At 42.2% G+C, this 20,942-nt stretch overlaps 1 protein-coding gene and 1 long non-coding RNA gene across 9 annotated transcripts in view; one reads left to right on the plus strand and one right to left on the minus strand.

Annotated features, from left to right (window-relative positions):
- The window catches only part of GRID1 (glutamate ionotropic receptor delta type subunit 1), an 890,310-nt gene that overhangs the window by 408,441 nt on the left and 460,927 nt on the right, over positions 1-20,942 (plus strand). The window lies entirely within an intron of this gene.
- LOC135972734 (uncharacterized) lies at positions 1,861-11,682 on the minus strand. The gene is made up of 3 exons (XR_010589224.1): positions 11,398-11,682; positions 4,948-5,079; positions 1,861-3,603 (listed from the first exon to the last, which is right to left on the minus strand). It is a non-coding gene; the product is annotated as an uncharacterized LOC135972734 (long non-coding RNA).

Raw genomic sequence — 20,942 nt, forward strand, 5'->3', positions numbered from 1 at the left:
TTGAAGTCCACTTGTATACAACTTTAAACATGGATTCTGCAGTTGCAAGCTTAAACAGGAGTTTCAAATTAGCATTAACGTTTCAAGCAGAAGTGTGTTGTCCATGACTGGACAGAATCTTCTTAAAATAAATTATTTCAGGCTCTATATAGGAGAACTAGAAATATTAGACTGAAGCTGTTTTTAAAAGGGTGTGTGGGTCGGGGAGCTTCACAATGTTGATTCTCCAAAGTTAGAGCCCCTGAAATGTAAGCTGGATGACTGAGTTTCAGTGGAGGGTGATCTAATATGCATCCTATAATTATAACATTAGTTTAAACTGAAGCAATGCATTTTTTCATATGAAATGAGTAAATGGGTTTAGTTTAATTGCTGGGAAAATTTTAAGCACAAAGAAATCTTTGGATACAGGAGATACTATTTTTGTTATCTCTCTCCATTTGGTAATGAAGGTCCAGATTACCCCTTTCTACAGAAAACACATAAAGTTGGGAGGGGAGCTTGGCAGGGAGGTGGGGTAGAGAGTGAGAGAGAGAGGAACACTGGCAGGTTCCCTCTCACAAGAGTTTCCTTTAAATAATTCCCTCTGATGGGGACCCAGATTTTTGGAGGCTGTGGTGCATCCCAGCCCACCAAGATATGCAGGGAAAAGAACAATCTGCACAGATGCCGCTTGACTGCAATCCCTCCTCTTCCATTCAGCAATAGGAGTTGCACAGCTTGTGGCCAGATTACCCTCCTGCTGTGCAGTAGCAGACTTGGGAAGTGGGGACCTAGAGAGTGCTAATTCAGCTCTGAGCTATATTACTGCTGGCCTGAATTTCACTTATTCCTGGTGCCATGGAGAGCAGCATCTCCCCTGACTCACCTTCTGCAATTCTTGGCTTGTCCACCAAAAGTTGGTAGAACTCTACCCCTGACAGAATTCCATTGGAAGGTCATCTGTGCAGGGTGAGGAGGGTGGGGGAATTGTACTGTGGCCAGAACAGTCCTCTTCTATTATACATAGAAAGATCTGTGTAAAGAGTTCACTTTGCCCCAATTTATTAATCTCCACTGTATATTGGGCTGTGTCCTGATGGCTTCACTCAGTCCTTACACAGGCTATACTCTTGCTGAAGTCGATAGCAGTTTTAATTATGCAAAGTCTTCAGGATTTGGCCCATTGATTTTACTAGTCGACATCAAACGTTAATGTACGCTGGAGTTAAATTCTAGTTTAGCATCCAAAAAACTATGTTGTAACAGCAGGAGAACTTTGTAAAGGAAAAGTGTAAGCTCCCATCAGAGCCAATACTGTACTTCTCCTTTATCACCTTCAATCCTACAAATGATGGAATCTTGGAAGAAAAGAGCCCTGTCTCCTCTATTTATATTCCTGGTAGGAATATGAATCCTCCTCCTTTGGACAAGTAATGAGAGGTCCAATCATAACAATATACCCAGGAACTTATGCAGTATGAGCATCAGCACGACTGGTTTCAGAGTGGTAGCTGTGTTAGTCTGTATCAGCAAAAACAACGAGGAGTCCTTGTTAGTCTCTAAAGGTGCCACAAGTACATGACTGGATATTCTGTGAGGCACTTTCAGTGCAAGAGAAATCCTGCTGGCTGATTGCGCAGTAGGGTGTGTTTTATTGCTACATTATGCAGGGCCGCCCAGAGGATTCAGGGGGCCTGGGGTCTTTGGCGGCAGGGGGCCCCCGCCGCCGAACTGCCGCCGAAGACCCGGAGCGGAAGAAGCTGCAGGGGCCCGGGCCTCGCGAGAGTTTTCCGGGGCCCCCGGAGCGAGTGAAGGATCCTGCTCCAGGGGCCCTGAAAAACTCTCATGGGGGCCCCTGCGGAGCCTGGGGCAAATTGCCCCACTTGCCGCCCCCCCGCCCTCCGCTCTGGGCGGCCCTGACATTATGTTAGCACCATGTTGTTCAATGTTAATGGTGTGCAGTTGTTCTTCCTCTGGATGGCAGCATATGAGTTCACCAGAGTCTTGTGAAAACCACAGATATTTCCCTTCAAACAAACAGTTGTGTTGAAGGTGCATCCCCTGTCACTTTAGCACATCTGTATGTGCTAGATGACTGTGTATGCCATACCTTCTTAACATCCCCAATACACATAGTGCTAAGGTGGTTGTTCATCTCTTCCCCAGACCTCCACCTTGTGCACCTGAGAAGGCGTAGGCAGGATTTAGCTCTAATTAAATGGAACAATAGATCATAATATTAATACAACATTGTGTGCATTGCTAATAGCAATACCACTAGAGAAAAGAAATAGGAAAAACAGGAGGTGATGCAATGAAAACACGGAAGTCAGAGAAAGATGGACATTTGAAATGCACTTTCATTGGTTGATTACTAGAATTTAGGGCTGTCAATTAATCGCAGTTAACTCACGCAATTAACTCAAAAAATTAATCACGATTAAAAAAGTTAATTGTGATTAATCAAATTTGTAACTGAACTTCTTGAGGGAGAATTGCATGTCTCCTGCTCTGTTTTAGCTGCATTCTGCCATATATTTCATGTTATAGCAGTCTCTGATGATGACCCAGCTCACGTTTTCATTTTAAGCATACTTTCACTGCAAATTTGACAAAATGCAAAAAAGATACCAATGTGAAATTTCTAAAGATAGCTACAGCACTCGACCCAAGATTTAAGAATCTGAAGTGCCTTCCAAAATCTGAGAGGGCTGAGGTGTGGAGCATGTTTTCAGAAGTCTTAAAAGAGCTTTGGATTGCTATCGAGCAGAACCCATCATCAACATGGATCCATGTCCTCTGGAATAGTTATTGAAGCATGAAGGGACATATGAATCTTTATTGCATCTGGCATTTAAATATCTTGCAACGCCAGCTACAACAGTGCCATGCAAACGCCTGTTTTCACTTTCAGAAGCAGGGAGCATTATCTTCTGCAAATGTAAACAAACTTGTTGGTCTGAGCGATTGGCTGAACAAGAAGTAGGACTGATCGGACTTTTAGGCTCTAAAGTTTTACATTGATGTATTTTTGAATGCAGATTTTTTAGTACATAATTCTACGTCTGTAAGTTGAACTTTAATGAGTTCTCTTTAAAGACATTGCACGACAGTACTTGTATTAGGTGAATAGAAAAATACTATTTCTTTTGTTTTTTTTACAGTGCAAATATTTGTCATAAAAATAATATAAAGTGAACACTGTACACCTTGTATTCTGTGTTGTAATTGAAATAAATGCATTTGAAAATATAGAAAACATCCAAAATATTTAAATAAATGGTATTCTATTATTGTTTAACAGCATGATTATTCAGGATTGATTTTTTTAATGGCTTTACAGCCCTACTAGAATTGACTGACTGAAAAACTGATGATGATTTTAGCCTCTCTCTGTGATCTTGGTATGTTTGAAAGCAGATTGCAATTTGTTGAATTTATTCAACTAATTATTTTAGTGAAATTCTTATTTTACTCAGTGACTTGGTCATGAACAGCCTGCTCTGAGAATTTAGTATTTCTTTGAAATTGTCCATCATATCCTTTTGTTTCTGTTCTCTGATTGGATGAAAGTAAGTCTCTTGCAGTCAGGAAGACGAAGCCACAGGGAACTTTGATCCCCTAAGGGAGAGAAAGTATTTAAACTGGATTAGGAAACTGTAGAAAACATTCAACTGCTATCTTTGTGGGCTCTGAGCCTTGCTTGAGGTATCCTTCTTAGCAAAGTTTGGCTACTATTAGATTAATTGGCAGAGTTCAGCTGTTAAATTTTATTTTTCTGTTGTCTTTGACAGAAGGTAGTTTTATGAGCATGCATGGCCCTAGCTGTGATGGGGGTGACCAGATCCTTGTCTGGCTCCTTTTATTTACCTCTGTGTTAGGGCTCCAGTGGGAAATTTGTGAATTTTGTTTTCCTGTTCTCCCAAGCAGTGAACCCTTGCCACATACCCCAAAATTCATTTCTGGTGTGAATACTGATGAGTGAGAAGTTAGTGAACTATCTACGAGGACTTGACTCACTACCATGAATATTTAGAGGAGTCAAACTTGATACTTCTAATGTTCATGGAATTCAAATACAAACAAGGAGCAAGAATGGCCTAAACAATTTAAAAAAATTGAGTCTACAGTAACTCCTCACTTAACGTTGTAGTTATGTTCCTGAAAAATGCAACTTTAAGTGAAACAATGTTAAACTAATCCAATTTTCCCATAAGATTTAATGTAAATGTTAAGTTCCGAGGAAATTTTTTTGGGGCAGACAAAAGGCATTATACTGTATACTGGTTGGGAAGTGCCCCTGGCTTATCCCACACAGGCACAGCCTGCTGCAGGCAAGGACACTAGGAAGCATCTTTGCAGCGGCAGCTTCCCCAGAGAACAGGCTTGGATTTTGCCAGGAATGCTCCAGGCCCGCTTCTTCTTGTCCCAGCTTCACCCCAGGCCCACCTCTTCCCATCCCCACTCCACCTCCTCTCCGGAGCATGCCACATCCCTCCCCCCCCCCCAAAGCCCTAAGCACTGCCAAACAGCTGTTTAGCAGCACTTAGGATTTTCTGGGGGGGGGGGAGGAGTGGAGACGTGGGGCTTCCCTGCTCCTCCCCCTCCCTCCCAGCACTTCACGCTTAGGACTTTCTGCGTCTCCGCTCCTCCCCCTCCCTCCCAGAAAGTCCTAAGCACCGCCAAACAGCTGTTTAGGGGAAGCACTGGGAGGGAGAGGGAGGAGGCGGAGAAGCGGAACTTGTGCAATGCTCCCTTGTAAAGTCACTGCTCTTCCAAAGAATCTTACAAGCAGGCAGCCAAATGACATTATAAGTGAGCATTGCACAACTTTAAACAAGCATGTTCCCTAATTGAACAGGGACTTAACATGGAAACAACGTTAAGTGGGACAACGTTAAATGAGGAGTTACTGTATATTCATGGGAATGTTTTTCAGTATATACAGTTCTTGGGTTTACATACCTGGTAAGGCTGAATGTCCAAATATATGGAATATGATCTCAAAGTGCACAGAAATATAAATGACAGCCAGTAGAGTTGAAACCAGAACTCTCAATCTCCTGGCTCCTGCTTCCCAATTCAGTGCTCCTTCCCCTAGATTACAAGATATACAGTCACACATACTCTCCTGTCTTGGTGGAATAGGCAGCCTGATTCAGCTGAAGCGGAATGGTCTGCAAAATCCAGTAAACTTGCAAAGTGTGAATGGGAGCAAAAAAACCCATAATGGGGATTTAAAATACTATACAAGGAGCAGAACTGGAGCAGCAGCGGTGTATAGTGCTTCTCTTTCCTTGGGAGCCCATAAGAACACCTCCAATCCCAGCATTAATTAGAGGTATGTTGGGTACCAGGGCAGGACCAAGGAGCAACTGTTCTATTCATTGTGTTCCCCTGCATGAATGCTGTCTTTATGATAAGATTCCATGGAGAAGTAAATTTTCCTAGAAGCTATACAAACTTTGGAGCCACATCGTCCTCACCACATGAGGAAAGGAGAAGTGATCTGTGCCCCATGATAGAAGAGGAGCCTGCACTGGAAAGGGGCTGACTCTCTTCCTGGGATCTGCAGGATTGAAAGCACAAGTGACCCGAAGATCCCTGGTTTCCACTAGTTCAAAGGGCCATGACTTCTGCTTCATCTGTGGGCTGGTAAACCCTATTCCATAGTAAGGAGTATTCAGTAGGAATTCTGTAATATTCACTTCTCCACTCTCTGAGACCTGCAGGTTTCACAATAGGGCTTCAAGTTATTTTGCAAAAGCTGTTCCACAAAGCAAGGTTTCAAAAGTATCTCTTATGGCCACCAGTCTTAAGATCCCACAGGTGCATGCATCTCCCTGTATGGGAAGATCCAGTCAGGTTTCCCAGCACTGATTTGTGGATGTGGGGTCTGCTGTAGTACTCCCTGATTAGATTGTCTGGTCATAGTTTGTATTAAGTTTCCATCTATAAATGGTTTCTATTCTAAATAGGTTCTTATATCACATTCATCACCATAGTATTTGAGCATCCGATAATGATTAATAAATGATTGATGTTATAAATGTTAGACATGACTAACTATGCATTACAGATGGTTATAATAGCATCAAAAGAAGCTATTACAGATATTTGACCTTTGGGCTCTTAATTTGTCTTGCTACATACACTAGCACGTTATTAGAAAGATGGGAGCAAAATGAGTTTGGGTGACAGTGCACTGCAAATGGTGGCAGTGCTACAACAGGAACTTTGCCTCAATGTCAGGAGAAGCTAATGGAGTCAGCATATCCCCTCACCTGTAACGAGGGGTGTCATTTAGGAGGAAAATTCTCTGTGATGGAACATTTGCCCTTACATTTTATCATTAAACCTTTCCCTCTCTCTCTCCCCTGTGTTCAGTGTCTTACTGTGCTTATTTGATTAACCCTGCAAGCCTACCTGTAAATATATTTTAAGCAAACATCACCACCCTGTAATTATTGTCAGCCTGGATTTCCCCAAATGTTTCCTTGCTGAAATTACAAGCGTATAGTTCTGAGAGTGTGGTGAAGTGTTTTGCTTGCATATGTTTTGGATAACTTCACAGTTTTTCTCCCCATGCCAGAGGGGAGCTAGAGAGTGAGTTTCTCTCCTCTTCCTGCCCCTCCCCCCACCATCTTCCTAACCCTACATTCATAGAAAATGAGGATCTTTACTGCTCATAGTAAGGCACGTGCTCCCTGCTCAAACTGGGGATAACTATTCCTCCCGATTGTTCTTTAGTGGAGAAGTGATTAGGGAAAGACACATTTTCAATACTGTTGTCCCACCCAACACCATCTCCCTGACTAGGGTTCATAATGGTATTCAGAGACACTCCTTCCTCTGGCCATGTAAGCCTTTTTAAAATTTCTCCCCTGAGCAGCAGTTATGCTCAGTGCATCCATCCAGTGTCACATCGCAAGTGGGCTGTGAGGAATCTGCAGTCTCTCTGCAGATTCCTCACAGGAATCTGGAGGGCCCTTTCTTAGCAGCTAGCAATACTTTTGCTATCTTGGACAGTATAACATACCCATTTCACTACTGATCTTGCCTAGCATCTTCTGGCTGTGACAGAAGAAAGTAGTGGCATTTGTGTGAATTCTGACATTTCAAAGGTGATGCACCCAGGTGTGATTTTTGCCTGAAAAGAGCAGTGAGGAGATTAGCTCATCAATAATCATATATATCTAGAATGTTTTGGTTTTGTAGAGTGAGTGTTTAAGCTACTCAGTGCCTCTTAGAGCTTTTTGCTTCAGAAATGATTTCAGTCTTTTAGAACACACTGCTAGCAGGAAAAATTCATTAACTGTAAATGCAAGTGTCAAGAGCGAAAAGTACAAAGTTAGCGGGATTTGTCTGCCTGTCTTTATGGACTTAACTGACATAATAAAGATGATAAAGGGACTTAATTTCACCTACTCAGCAACTTCAATGCAGCACATAAAAAAATAAACAAACTGGAAGGATTAATAAAGCTAGCAGTGTGGCAGGGTTTTTTTGTATTAGATTAAGATTTATTTTATTTTGTTTGCGCCACTGCAGATTAAAGTAATTTAAATCAGTTTGGTTTAAATTAAAAAAAGTGTAAAAGAGGAAAACTATGTAACCGTTTCTTCCAGTGAGAGTTTGTTCCTTGATCATACAAGCAATGGATACATGTGAGTAATTTTAAGTAGCCTCCTTGAACTCAGCGCATAAGTGGGTGATTGCAGGATTAGGTTTGAGGTTGTCTGGCTCGATTTGAAATCATGAAGATGGGTTCAAGTTCTAATGCAGCCACAAAATATCCTCAAATGCATTTGTTTCTGAACATAGGAACCATGATTGATGTAATGTGACCTGATGCTGCACAAGTAAAGTTAGTGGGAACAGTCCAAACACTTGGGCTTGTCGTAGAGTGGGATGTAGGTGGTCAGATCTAGTGGTAAAAGCAATGGTGGTCATGTCTAGTGGTCAGAGTTGGAGACAGTGTCAGGAATCAAGCCAAGGTTGGAGCTGGAGTCAGTAGCTGGGGCTTAGAAGCAGGGATCTAGAACAAGGCAGGGCTCAGGCAAGAAGGCAGGGTCTGATGTAGCAGCTCACTAGGGATTCACCTAGTTGCTCAGACAACTTCCTGTGCCACCTCCTGGCTTAAATAGTGAGTCTGAGCCAACTGGAGAGATCAGACGTTTCCTCCGAGTGGGAGCTTCGTGGGAATTGCCTTTCGTGAGCTCCCTGCTGGTACCAGTGAGCTGCTGGGTGGTGGTTAAAATCTGAGACTGCTGCGGACCTGTGTTTGAGATCTGCAATCCCTCAGAGTGCTTATCTTTTGTTTGGATAGCAGGACTAGTCCCATCTTAAAGGGAAGCAAGTCTATAAGTGTTTGCAGGATGGAAACAGGTAAACGTTTGAGGATTGGCTGGTCCAATGGCTTAATTTTAATGTTTGTTTCAGTTTTTTTTCTGGTTAGTTTACCATCTACACTCTTTTGGGGGGGGGGGGACCTTATATTTATTGTGGAAAATATCAGGGAATATATAAATAATCTCTTATATCCTCAATGTTAAGAAGATTTGTCTTTTGTAAAAAGTAATGGATTTAGGATGAAGTAAACAAGAATATCCTCTGTCTAAAACAGTTGTCTGCATCCAGAGATGTGACAATGATATTGTGGTGTACTGATACAACATTTTGGACCTGGATGTACACTATTGCTTTAATTTCTCTTTCACGTTTTATGGGGGTTCCATTTCCTCTGCTTTGGATTTCATGGATTTCACTGTGCTGAAATCACACCATTCCCATGTAGATATGAGGTAAACTAAGATTCTCATGTTGTGGAAGAATGGGCCCCTACCACTTGAGCTAAAGGAACTCCTCCATTAACTGTTATGAATACAGAAATTGACTGCAGTTTTACAGTTCTGACTCGATCCAGAAGAGGACAGTGGTGCACATTATTCAATTCACTACAGCATTATACATATTGCCATTGGGTATAAAAATATTAACATAATTTAGAAAAAGAAAAACAATTAGATGCTTGAGTCTTAATACCAATAAATATCTAAGTGTTAAAACATAGACTAACAGGAAACCCCGCTGAGGATTCTAATATGGTCCTTTGGAAAACATTGGCAACTGTATAAAGGTGGATTTCTGCTTGTTTGTGATTGCTAATGTCTTTTTTTTAAAAATGCTGCTGCTGAGAGTCTGTAGGGACACAAGTGGTGTTAGCGAATCTGTAAGAAAATTGGGATTTAATCACACCTCTGACCTGCAGGTAAAATTGAACAATGTTTGGAGAAGAAGGCATCTATTGAAATAGTGTTACTAAATGAAGGGGATGTTTGTTGTCACTTTATCCACCTCTTTGAAAAAAGGCCTTTGGTTGAAATGTCCCTATTAGGAATTGAAAGTGGCATGAGTATTCTCTTTACTGACACATACTAATAAAAATGAATAACTGAATGTGATGATTTAAAGATGGAAAGGGGTGAGCCAAAGGAGAACTGGGAATATATGTAATTAGCTTCCCCCCACACACATCTTGGACGGGAAGATGGTGGTTTTTAATCGGGTTTGTTCTTCTTGTATCAGAGGGATATTTTAAAGGAGAATATGTTGCTTTTAGGGAAAAAGGAAGATTATGGTTCTGACAGTCTCAGAAGGGGAATTAAAACATTGTATTTGTTTTTTTGTTAATTATTAAAGTAACTGTAGTGGCAATATAAGATGTCATCTTAGTTGATTTGACTGCTGAGATGTGCCAGCGTAGCCAGAAGTTGTGGAGATACTTTTCACGTTTAGTGCAGTCATGTTGTTTGAGGTCAGCAGCCTACTAATGCCCATCCTGCTATGGCTTGTTGTTAGAGTTATTAATAGGAGATGTCATCTAATAAAAAAGAAATTAAACTAAGTTAGCAGGATTTATGTATTGTATCCTTCCACTACAAAAAGTAGTTTGTGGTGCAATGATGGAATTTGTATAAAGGGTACAAATGCTCTTTCTCTGCAATTTGGAATTTATTTGTTGTCAGACGGGCAATTTTTCAAAGGCAAAATGGCAATTAAATGCCCAACTCTCATTGATATTTTTTCAGTGTCAGCTAAGTTTTGTGTGTCTTACATTTCACATCTTGATTACTGCAAGACACTTCCTTCTCTCTGGCCTTGACAAATGCAGTCTGGCCCCCTCATATCCATTCAGAATGCTGTTGCTAAAGCTCGTTTTCCTAGCCCATCACTTTGACTATATCAGCCCTTTCTTTGAATCCCTCCACTGGCACTCCCTTTTGTATTCTTCTTTGTGCCCTTTGAAAGTCTCAACCTAGACCTTTTTCCCCTGAATTGTTCATCCTTTCCTCAAGTCTCAGACTTTGACTGCACATTTCAGCTGTATTTTGTTGACTGTCTATTTTCAGCTGCCAATTTCCCTTAGAAAACGAAAACCATTCATATCAAATTATCCCCAGAGTAGTATTTCTAATAGAAATTAGGGAGACATGATGGGCAGCTGGATTCATAGTTTGGAGGGTACAGGGAAGAGAAATCTTAAAACTACCAGCTCACTCCTGACTCCCAACATCCCTACTTGCCCCAGAATGAGTTTGACATCCTTGGGTTTCAGGCTTCGGTTGCTTTTGCAGCAAAAGGATTAAATATATTTTAAATGATTTTTTAAAAGTACTCCTTTTCCCTTTTCCTTTAATTAGCCTATTTAGCCTAGTGGGTATCAGGGCCGGCTCTAGGCACCAGCAAAGCAAGCAGTTGCTTGGGGCGGCATGTTTTCAGGGGCGCAAGAATCCATCATGGGAACTGAGAACCAACAGGGAGCCCAGGGAGCTGTAGTTCCTTGATTAGCTCCCTGCCTATAGAGCCAGCCCTGGAGCAGGGAAAGAACTACATTTCCCAGCATTCCCTCGGCCGTTAGTAACAGGAAAGGGAGGGGGAAGGAGTGTGGAACTGAAACCTCATGCTGCAGCTTGCTGTGAATGGTAGGGACAGAACCAATTCTAGGTTTTTTGCCGCCTCCCACCCCAGCCCTGGGCTCACCCCTGTGTTGCCCCAGCCTTGGAATCTCCCCCCCCCCCCCCCGCACCCGTACCCCCTGCCACCCCAGCTCTGGCCCCCACCCGCACCTCCTGCTGCCGCAGCCCTGGGCTCTTCCCCACCCCCCCTGCACCTCCTGCCGCCCCAGCTCTGCCCCCCCCTGCACCTCCTGCTGCCCCAGCTCTGGCCCCCACCTGCACCTCCTGCCGCCCCAGCCCTGGGCTCTCCCCCAAAGAAAGAATTGGGTGGACTAAATGGACAGTGCCCCTCTCTGTCTGAAGTCTAGCAAGGGAGGTACATGGCTCCCACTAGTATTTAAAATGAAAAGTAAGGGAGGGGAGGCTCTACTAGACTGGGCAGCTTTAGATACAGTACCAGGCACGTACGAGGATTTCCACTTCTGAGCCATGGAAGCAGAAATTGACTTTTCTTTTCCAGATTTGAACAGGAGTGCTCAAGCTCAATTTGGGCAGCTGTTACTTCATTTCTCCCAAATCAAATATACTGATCCACTGTAACTTGCTGTAGAAAAAGTAGAATAAATTGAGCAAGAAATGCTTCCCAGTGGTTATTAGGACTGGAATTTCTATTTTCAACAGCCATTGTTTTATTTGTTTAAAAGGAAGACCGTGATATTGCATTGGCAAATTCCCCATAGAAACAAAGAATGGAACAAAAGAGTAATAAAGGCACCTCAACTTTTCCTCATTTATGTAGGACAGTCTTATAATATGCATCCAGATATCCTCCAATCACACAAGCCGAAAATTGTTCCACTTTACTGCAGTTCTGTAACCATATGGGAACCAATCCTGTCTGAGTTCTGTGCACATCCAAAATTCCTGCTGAATGACCCACCCTGGGAGCAAGTTACCAGTGACCCAGGGCTGCGGCGGAAGGAGGGTGCAGTTGGGGGGGGGGAGAGCCCATGGCTGGGGTGGGGAGCAGCCAAAAATTGTTTTGCTTGGGGTAGCAAAAAACCTAGAGCTGGGCCTGGTGGGTATATGGATATGTACACCTCTACCCCGATATAACGCTGTCCTCGGGAGCCAAAAAATCTTACCGCGTTATTGGCGAAACCACGTTGTATCGAACTTGCTTTGATCCACCAGAGTGCGCAGCCCTGCCCCCCCGGAGCGCTGCTTTACCACATTATATCCGAATTTGTGTTCTATCGGGTCGCATTATATCGGGGTGGAGGTGTATTTTTTGATTTGGTACACACTCCTTTCCCAGATATTTTGTTTCTCCAGTATGCTGTGGATGGTTGGTGTAATGGTTGTGTTTGGATATGATGGTTTGGTAAAGGATTGTGGGAAGAAGAGTGACTATAGGGAGTGATGGAAGGCTAGCATTCCTAGGATGCAGAGTAGTCTCTGGTGAATGTTAGTTGGGGGTAATGGTGAAGTGTGCAGGTGAGGAATGGAGGAGTAGAAGGTTTGTATTGTTAAATGGCTAACCTTTTGTTTTCCTTGCTTTCTAGTTTTGTGTCAGACATGCTGTATGTGTAGAACCCTAACTCCTTGACATTGTTTTTGTGTATTCATTTCCTAATGTTTTTAGTGCTTCAGTAGCAGTGGGTATTGGATAAAGTAGTGGGGTAACTGTATTGACAGAAGTGCAGAAGGAATATTTTATCATTCAGCAGCTGCAAATGAACCCTTCTCTGTGTGAGAATAAAATCTCAGAGGAAAGTGTAGCTCCTCATCGATATGATTTTATGTGCTCTCCTATCAATCAGATTTGCATGCATGCATCCTCTTCATCAAGTTTGCACGTGCCTGGCCCCAGTCAATCAGGTTTTTGTGCAACTGGCATCCGTCAATCAAGTTAGTTTGTACCCAGCCTCCTCCAATAAACTTTCATTTATAATGTGAAGAATGGCTAAAAATTACACTAAATCTAACATTACCGTAACCCCCCCCCAATAACCACTGCCACATTTGACCAATTTTCCACAGGATCCACCTCTCTATCAAGTTTTATGTATCTACACAGTGTTTTTTCAATATATACTGATCAACAGTGAAAGTACGGCAGCCAAAGGAAAACTTCCGCCAGAGCCAAACTCAAAAGCTTCCTATTAAAAATGTATTAAGTGAAACCAAACAAAAACTACACATAAAATTTTAAGGACATAAAAACTAGCCCTATGTGAAATTTCACACTGAAGAACCACCTACTTTAAGATAAAAACAGGAAATTATGCCCCCATTTTGAATCCCAGTTTGGAACACAACACTAACAATGGACTCACTGCCAGATGTCTCTGTAATGCCTCTTAAGATATTCTGGGCAGGCTCTTCCTATTTTGTCTAGACACGGGGCTGAAGTGCTCATTCAGGCAAGATAGTTATTGAATCAGCAGGCATTTTGCCGGAGTAGGAACTTCAGCAATGGGCCCATTGCATGTATATTAAGTTAGATTTGTCTGTTTTTTAAGACTTGGGAAACTAGTTTATTAAGCATAAAGATAGAGAGCTTTGAAAGACAGCACCAGTGTCCAGAGACAGCATTGCTGTGCCAAAAGACACTGGACAAAGACAGAGATGCAGGAATACAAGCGTACGTCCCCCGCTGTATCTCTGTGGCTGTGCTCCCAGAGGCCGTTCCCCTTGCTGGCCCAAGCTCAGGACAGTAAGAACAATTACACCTGGGAGCCCAGTTCTTTTGAGCCATTTAACACCCCTAATGGCTTGGAGCCCTGACACTCAATGCCAGAAGGCCTAAGAACAAGGAGAGGCAGAGCCAAGGTGTGTGCTCCTCTTAGAATTGGGGGCCCCTCCCACCGACGTTCATGTGTGTTCTGTCCCCCTCCCCCCTACTGCACTGTGTCACTATAAAACTTTGTGTCGTTATCATTTTAATTAAGATTTTATTTCAGGTTGTTATATAATAAATTGTTTAATAAAAGCGACTAGAAATACATTCATAAAGTGTCAGCAATGTATCTTACACAGCGAATCCATACGTTTTGCATAAGTCACAAGTTTTTACAAAAGTGTAAAGGCACAGACACAAGGTAAAGTAAGCCACCACATGCCATGTCTACACCCATAAAAGAGACAGCTATGCTCATGGTTTGCCTCTCCTTCCCGTGCCTTGGGATTGCAGCTGGATGTACAGGTGCACATTTTCAGGCCTCAAAGAAAGAGCAATGGACAGTATTGCCCTGGCAGTTTACATTTTCTATTGGACACCTTATTGGTTGTTCAAACTTCTCAGCAAATCTCTGCACCTCACCCTCCCACCCATTAGACTTTATCCCTTTCTCTCACATGCATTGTGCAAAATACAGCATGCAACTACAAGCTTAGGCAAGTTTTTTTTTTATATATAAATCTGGAGCTTGTTCCACAAACAGAGCCACCTTCCTTTCAGACGGTCAAACACGCTCACTGTCATTGTGCAGCTACTGAGGCGATAGTTAAACAGTTCATTCCTTCTGTCCAAGTGGCCTGGGAATGGCTTCATTATCCCAGGACACCAGAGGATAGGTCAGGTCTTTCAGGATAACTGGAGCGATTTTCACACCATTAATATCCAGTGATCTTGAGGACAAACTGTCTTTTATTCATTAAGGTAAATAGGATCTTTTGGAACTCCGCTCTACCATTGTGGACCTTTCTAGACCACCTTACATTTATGTTTGTAAACCTGTTAACAGTGGTCAACCAGCTGTTGGAGCACCAGTACAGTTTGGGAACCTCAGGCATGCAAAGCCATCAGTAATCTCCTGAGCATTACCAAGCTTTATAACTTGGTGCAACAGTACCTTATGCATGTCAGCACACACCTGCATGACAGTGGTGTCAACAGTCCATCTACCTAAGCCAAATTGCTTGGCTATGGATTGGTAACATTCAGGGGTGGCCAGCTTCTAGATGGCAATGGTGACTTGATTCTCAGTGAGTATGGGGCACCGCATGTCGGTATGCTGCAGCTCCGGGGCTAGTCCAGCACACATCTCAAAAAAGGTCCTTTGGAATCCTGAAATTGTCTTGCTGTGGCTGGTCTTTCCTGCAGAATAACCCTTTCCAAGCTGTTGTCTCTGGTTTCCTGAGTCCAGAAATAATACTGCTCCAGTGACGCTGCTCCAGGGACAGTTCCTGTAGTATCCATTGATCAGCGTCATCCTCATCTTCCTTGTCCTGCTGCAGCAGCCACATCATCTGCTCAGTAGTGCTATGGACAAAGTCCAAAACTCAAGCCACTCAGCTTTGAGAACTGAAGTACCAAGCTTCCTCTGCCTGTTCGTAGTTGCCAGCATAGCAGCATGGAGTAATGTTGGGTTTAAGCTGTCTGAAAGTAATTGAAAATGGTGTTAGCATGCTCAAAAAGATGGGATAGAGGGATTGGAATCATGGAATTCTTTTGAATTTGACCCCATGTCCCAGAATTCCACTGCTTTCTGCCCAGGTTCTGCTATGTATCCCACAATGTGCAGAATGAGAAATCCCAGAATGCACACTGCCCAGCAGTGAACTATCGAACCATGAGTACCCTCAGTGAATGCCACACGCTTCATAGACAGCAAGCCCCCACCATATACAATCTGATGCAAACTGAAAGCGGGCATAGCAATCCTGTGTGCACACTATTAAAGCATATTGTCCATTAACTGATGCACATCAACTCCCTGTTGATTAAACACCCCGTGTAGGCAAGCACTTAATCCATTTGTGGATAATTTGACAGTCATGTACCTCTCAGTTTGAATATCTGTTTAAGCTATACTCCTCTCTCTCTCTCTCTCTCTCTACTGGCTTTACGCAGAAACTGGCAGTGGGGAAACAGTTTCCCTAGCATTTAAACTATTAGAAGTAATTGGTGAAATGCCAGACCTACTGTACTACTACACAGTAAAGTTTGTATCTCACTTGAATTGCTGAGGCTGGATATCAATGCCTTCAAAAGGTTCTGCCCTTCTTCCATTGCATTATAGACTTCACTTAAACGTAAATCTCCTGGACTGTTACCATTCTGTCTTCCTCTCGGTTATGAGCTTTCTGAGACTTCCCTCCCAATGGCTAAAGCTGTGGAGAAATTAGGCCATGTTAATCAGAGGGATAAGAATGAGTAGATCCTGTTCCATCCCTTTAAATCTTAATGAATGGGTGATACACTTCTTCAGTAATATCACTTAAACTATTAGTTACATGGAGGCAGCAGATAACTAACCAGCATCTGTATTTAGGGAAAACCAGTGCATCAGACTGCTGCAAACTGCTATTTATGTGTATCCATTCTGTAAATCAGATACTTGTTGTTAACAATGATAGTTAAAATTTGAAAGCAGATAAATAACAAATAGAAAAAACATATGGTGTAATCCTTCATTTATTTTATTTATTTATTTAAAGGAGCAAAAATGTTTTAGTTCGTAGCTGTAAACCAAGAGGTCACTTGGGGATTGTGATATATAGAGAAGCACAGAGAATGCATAAAACAAATCTTCCTGAATCAGACATTAATCTTGTATGCTTTGGTTTGATACACTGGATGAGGGATGGGTGAACCTACTGGGATAAAATACAAATCTTTACCTTTGCACAAATCAACCCAAAACTTTCTGAGTTTAAAAAAAAATTAAGTGCATTGCCACATGGGGGAAAGTTGGAGTCTGGAGACCAATGAATCTTCTTGCCATTACATCTATATTTCATATCATCTTGTTGTCATCAGAACTCCTCATGGAGCTTACAATTTCCTGTGTTATGTCCTTTGATTATACTCAGCATGCGCAAGAGGTATTTATACTATCTCTGCAGGTACATATAAATATAATTCATCAAAGCTGGAGTTTGATGGTGCCTGCTTTTGTTAGGGCTGTAAAACAGTTGGCTGTAACCTTGTTTTCACATCCTCAAAGCTTTCTGGTACATTCAACTATTAGGCTGAAATTTTCCATGCTTGTTCTCTCCCGGAAAGTGCATAACGTTAGAAAGTTTAAGCTGCGTATGTATGTAACTAGAGGTATGTCTACACTACGGGAATAATCCGAATTTACAGAATTCGATTTTTTGCAACCGATTGTATAAAGTCGAGTGTATGCGGCCACACTAAGCACATTAATTCGGCGGTGTGTGTCCATGTACCGAGGCTAGCGTCGACTTCCGGAGCGTTGCACTGTGGGTAGCTATCCCATAGTTCTTGCAGTCTCCTCCACCCATTGGAATTCTTTTCCTGTCTACCTGTCCAGTGCATCCGAGTTCAGATTGCTGTCCAAAGCGGTCACAATGGTGCACTGTGGGATAGCTCCCAGAGGCCAATACCATCGAATTGCGGCCACACTAACCCGAATTTGAAATGGCAATGTCGATTTCGGCGCTGCTCCCCTCGTTGGGGAGGAGTACAGAAATCGATTTTAAGAGCCCTTTATTTCGAAGTAAATGGCTTCTTTGTGTGGACGGGTGCAGGGTTAATTTGATTTAACGCTGCTAAATTCGAATTAAACTCCTAGTGTAGACCAGGCCTAAGAGGGAATGTGTTGATTCACTGAACAGATAAATTCTGGTGGCAAAACCAAATGATCTTATAATCACTGCAAGCTCTGATTACCCCAGTTAATCTTAATTTGTACTCATTTTTCCTTTTCTGTTTTACTTTATACACACACACACACACACACGCGCGTGCGCTCTTTATGTCATATTACAGGGGTGGCCAAACTTACTGGCCCTCCGAGCCACATTCAACAACCTTCAGAAGTGGTTGTGGCACACCTGCCGGGAGCCAGGCGTTGGGGCTTCAGCCCCATGCCTGCTGAAGCCCCGAGACCCACCCCATCCCCACTGGGCAGAAGCCCTTACCGCATCACCCCCCTGCAAGGCAGAGGTCCTGAGTTTTCCACCCGGTCTGGTAGGTGGAGAATGCGGGGGTGGGGCTCTGTGAGCCACACTTTAATGGGAAAGTTGCTGCATGTGGTTCGTGAGCCACAGTTTGGCCATCCTGTCATATTAAATGGAAAAACTAGCATTAAAGCAACATAACATTAGTGAGATTGAGCACTCAAAAATTATGGAATTCCCAAAATTATGTGGCTCTGGCACCACTGCCTTTGTCGCATAATGGATGGGCATATAATATTTTCTATTCAGCTTTCCCTAGTCCAATGCAAACTATAATGCATGACATAAAATATGCAATGGGGCCAAATAGACGTTGCCATAACTACCTTCATATTTGGAATTTCCTGGCAGCTGTGATTTCTTTTGAAGACACCTACACACTGAGGTAGCCTAGGTACCTATTATAATTAAAGAAGTAGTAGCAAATAAATGCAGGCAATCACTGGTTATAAATACTGATGATAGTCATGTTAGAAATATGCCTGAACCTACGCACCAGAGAGGTAAGATTCACTGAAGGGCTCTTCCGTCTCAAGGTGAAATTAAACTTTTCTTTTGGGGATTTAACATATGTCCTGCTTTAAATAGAGAGATAAAAATTATATATGACATTAAGACATTTGAAAGATGTAGACTAGTGGAATATATTTAGTTTGTATTTAATCATGCTCTCAAGGACTTCTGCCCTCCAAATGGGTAGGCTTTATGTCTCTGTATTAAGCAAGAAACTGTTTGGGAGATGTTCCACCTGTAAATAGACATCACATCACTATCTTATTCTTCCATTCTGAGTGTTTTGATAACCTTTGGAAAGTAGAAGTGTTTCCTCTCTGTAATGTTCAGTTTTCATGTCATTCTTCGGGTAGTTGACAAAAGATGTACAGCCTTACAAAGAAATAATAATGGTAATAAAGGGGAAAAGAGATGGCCAGCCTAGTTCTTTTTCCCTGAGACATTAGGATAATTGAAAACTTGTTTCTGCTACTCAACTTTTGTTAAAAGCACAATGATTACAAGATCTTCGATCCTGCTGCTCCATATTAATCTTGCCTGTACACTACATCTGCCTTTGTTACAATATTCTTTGATACCTGTATGGCAAACAGCTCATGACTGGAGGGTTATGCTGTTTCAGTTAACACAGCTTTTCTCTAAAGAATGTGGCTGTATATTGATTATTGAGCATTATCTATGTGCATACAGAGAATTTTCTTCTTACATGAAAGCTTTTGTGATTTCTCTTGAATGTGGGATTTGTATAGATAGAAACTTTCTTTGTGAAAGAACATATCACTATGAAGGTAATAACCTCCTTTCAGCAATGTATTTTAGAGACTCCCTGTCGGCCCGGGGATTGCCTAGAATGCTTCATGGTACCTTCAGGACCATTTGTATGGTAGGTTTTGATTAAACCAGTTGCATTAAATTATCTCTGCCAAGACAATAGGAAAGGAATTCCCAAACATTTTGCTAGTATGACCTCATTTTAATGAGTTATTTTCTCCTGGGATTCCAGACAGCATGGATGCTCTTCAAAATAGCATCTTCCACTCAGCATGACCTTGCACACACCCCATATATGTGAGGTCACACCGCATGGAGGACACCATTTTGTTCTACAAAATGGAATCCTCTGCACAGCGTGACCTAGTACATATGGTGTGTGCAAGATCACACTGTGTGGAGGATCCTCCATTCATCATGACCTCGCATGGACCATACATACTAGGTCACACTGTGCAGAGCATAATGGTGTCCTCTGCAAACTAGGTATCACTGCAACCCCATCTGCTAATGGCATGACCCCATTTGGGGTTGCAACCCACAGTTTGGGAATGCTGTAACAGAAGAAATTGATCATTTATCATAGTTCATATCAACTGCCTCATCAGAAAGCTGGCTAGGATGGGGATCTGCCATTTTCACTTAGGAGGGATGGGAATGTATGGCTGTTGGCATCCCCCGCTGGTAGTAGATGGGTGGCACTGGAGAAAGAGTCGGGTTTCAGAAGGGACCTAATTTGGTGGAACACCAACAGTTTAGGGTTGCAGGCAGAGGCCACGCTGCTATCTGAAAATGTAAAAGCATCATCTCATGGAACACTGGCAACTTTGCACACTTAATAAAGATCTCTTTTCTCTGTCTGTAACTCTGCCTGCCATGTTACTTAATAGTGAAACAGCTCCCAGAGCCATTGGCGGCAAATTCTGTTGGCAGATCAAAATTGTAAGGTCTGTCTCCAGACTAATGGTATTAGCCATGAATGCATTATCAGAGCAATGAGGTTTTATTTTTTGTTGTTGGAAGGGGAGTCCTTTCCATCCTGTAGTATCCTTAATCAAAGTGTTGGTTCATAGCCAACAGTACTTCCAATTTAGGAGGTATGGATGGTACTGGGAACCCAAGAACCCACAGCTCAATCAGTCAGAGGATCTGTTGTTATTGGATAACATGAATCACTTGTATTCAATACATCAGTTATTTTTAGGTAACATAACCTAACACAATAATAGCCAGAAGCCGGTGCAACATCCTGCAGCTCAGAATCCCACCTTACAAAATGGAAGATGATCTTTGACTTATGCACATTACATATCAATAGCAGCTGCTCCATGCACATAAGACATTGTCCAATCCTGACCTTCCGAGTTCAAATACCCATACACCTTGCAAAAACCTCAAAAAGCAAAGTTTTCACATTCTGTTTTAATTTAAACATTTTGATTGTGTAGGGACAGTTATGTAGCCTCTATACCTTTCCTCCTTTAAAAAAATTAAAGGAGGGTGGCATTTTCACACAGTGTCTATTTCCAACAAAAAAACTCTAAATATTAAGTTTTAAAATTACATTTGGACATAGATCAACTATATTTACATCAAAACATGAACATTTGAAAGTTTGCATGTCTGGATGAGATAATAGTCATCGTGTGAAAAATTCCCCATAAATCAACATTTCTGGCCTGCAAAATTCTCTAGAATGAAACTATGAATACCTTCCCTTTCGCCCCCTCAAAATGTAGCATTCTCAGACATCACTGGATTGGGAAGATGGAACCCTAAACCTGG

Source organism: Chrysemys picta, chromosome 7, assembly GCF_011386835.1.
Source record: "Chrysemys picta bellii isolate R12L10 chromosome 7, ASM1138683v2, whole genome shotgun sequence".
In the NCBI taxonomy this organism is placed as follows: Eukaryota; Metazoa; Chordata; order Testudines; family Emydidae; genus Chrysemys; species Chrysemys picta.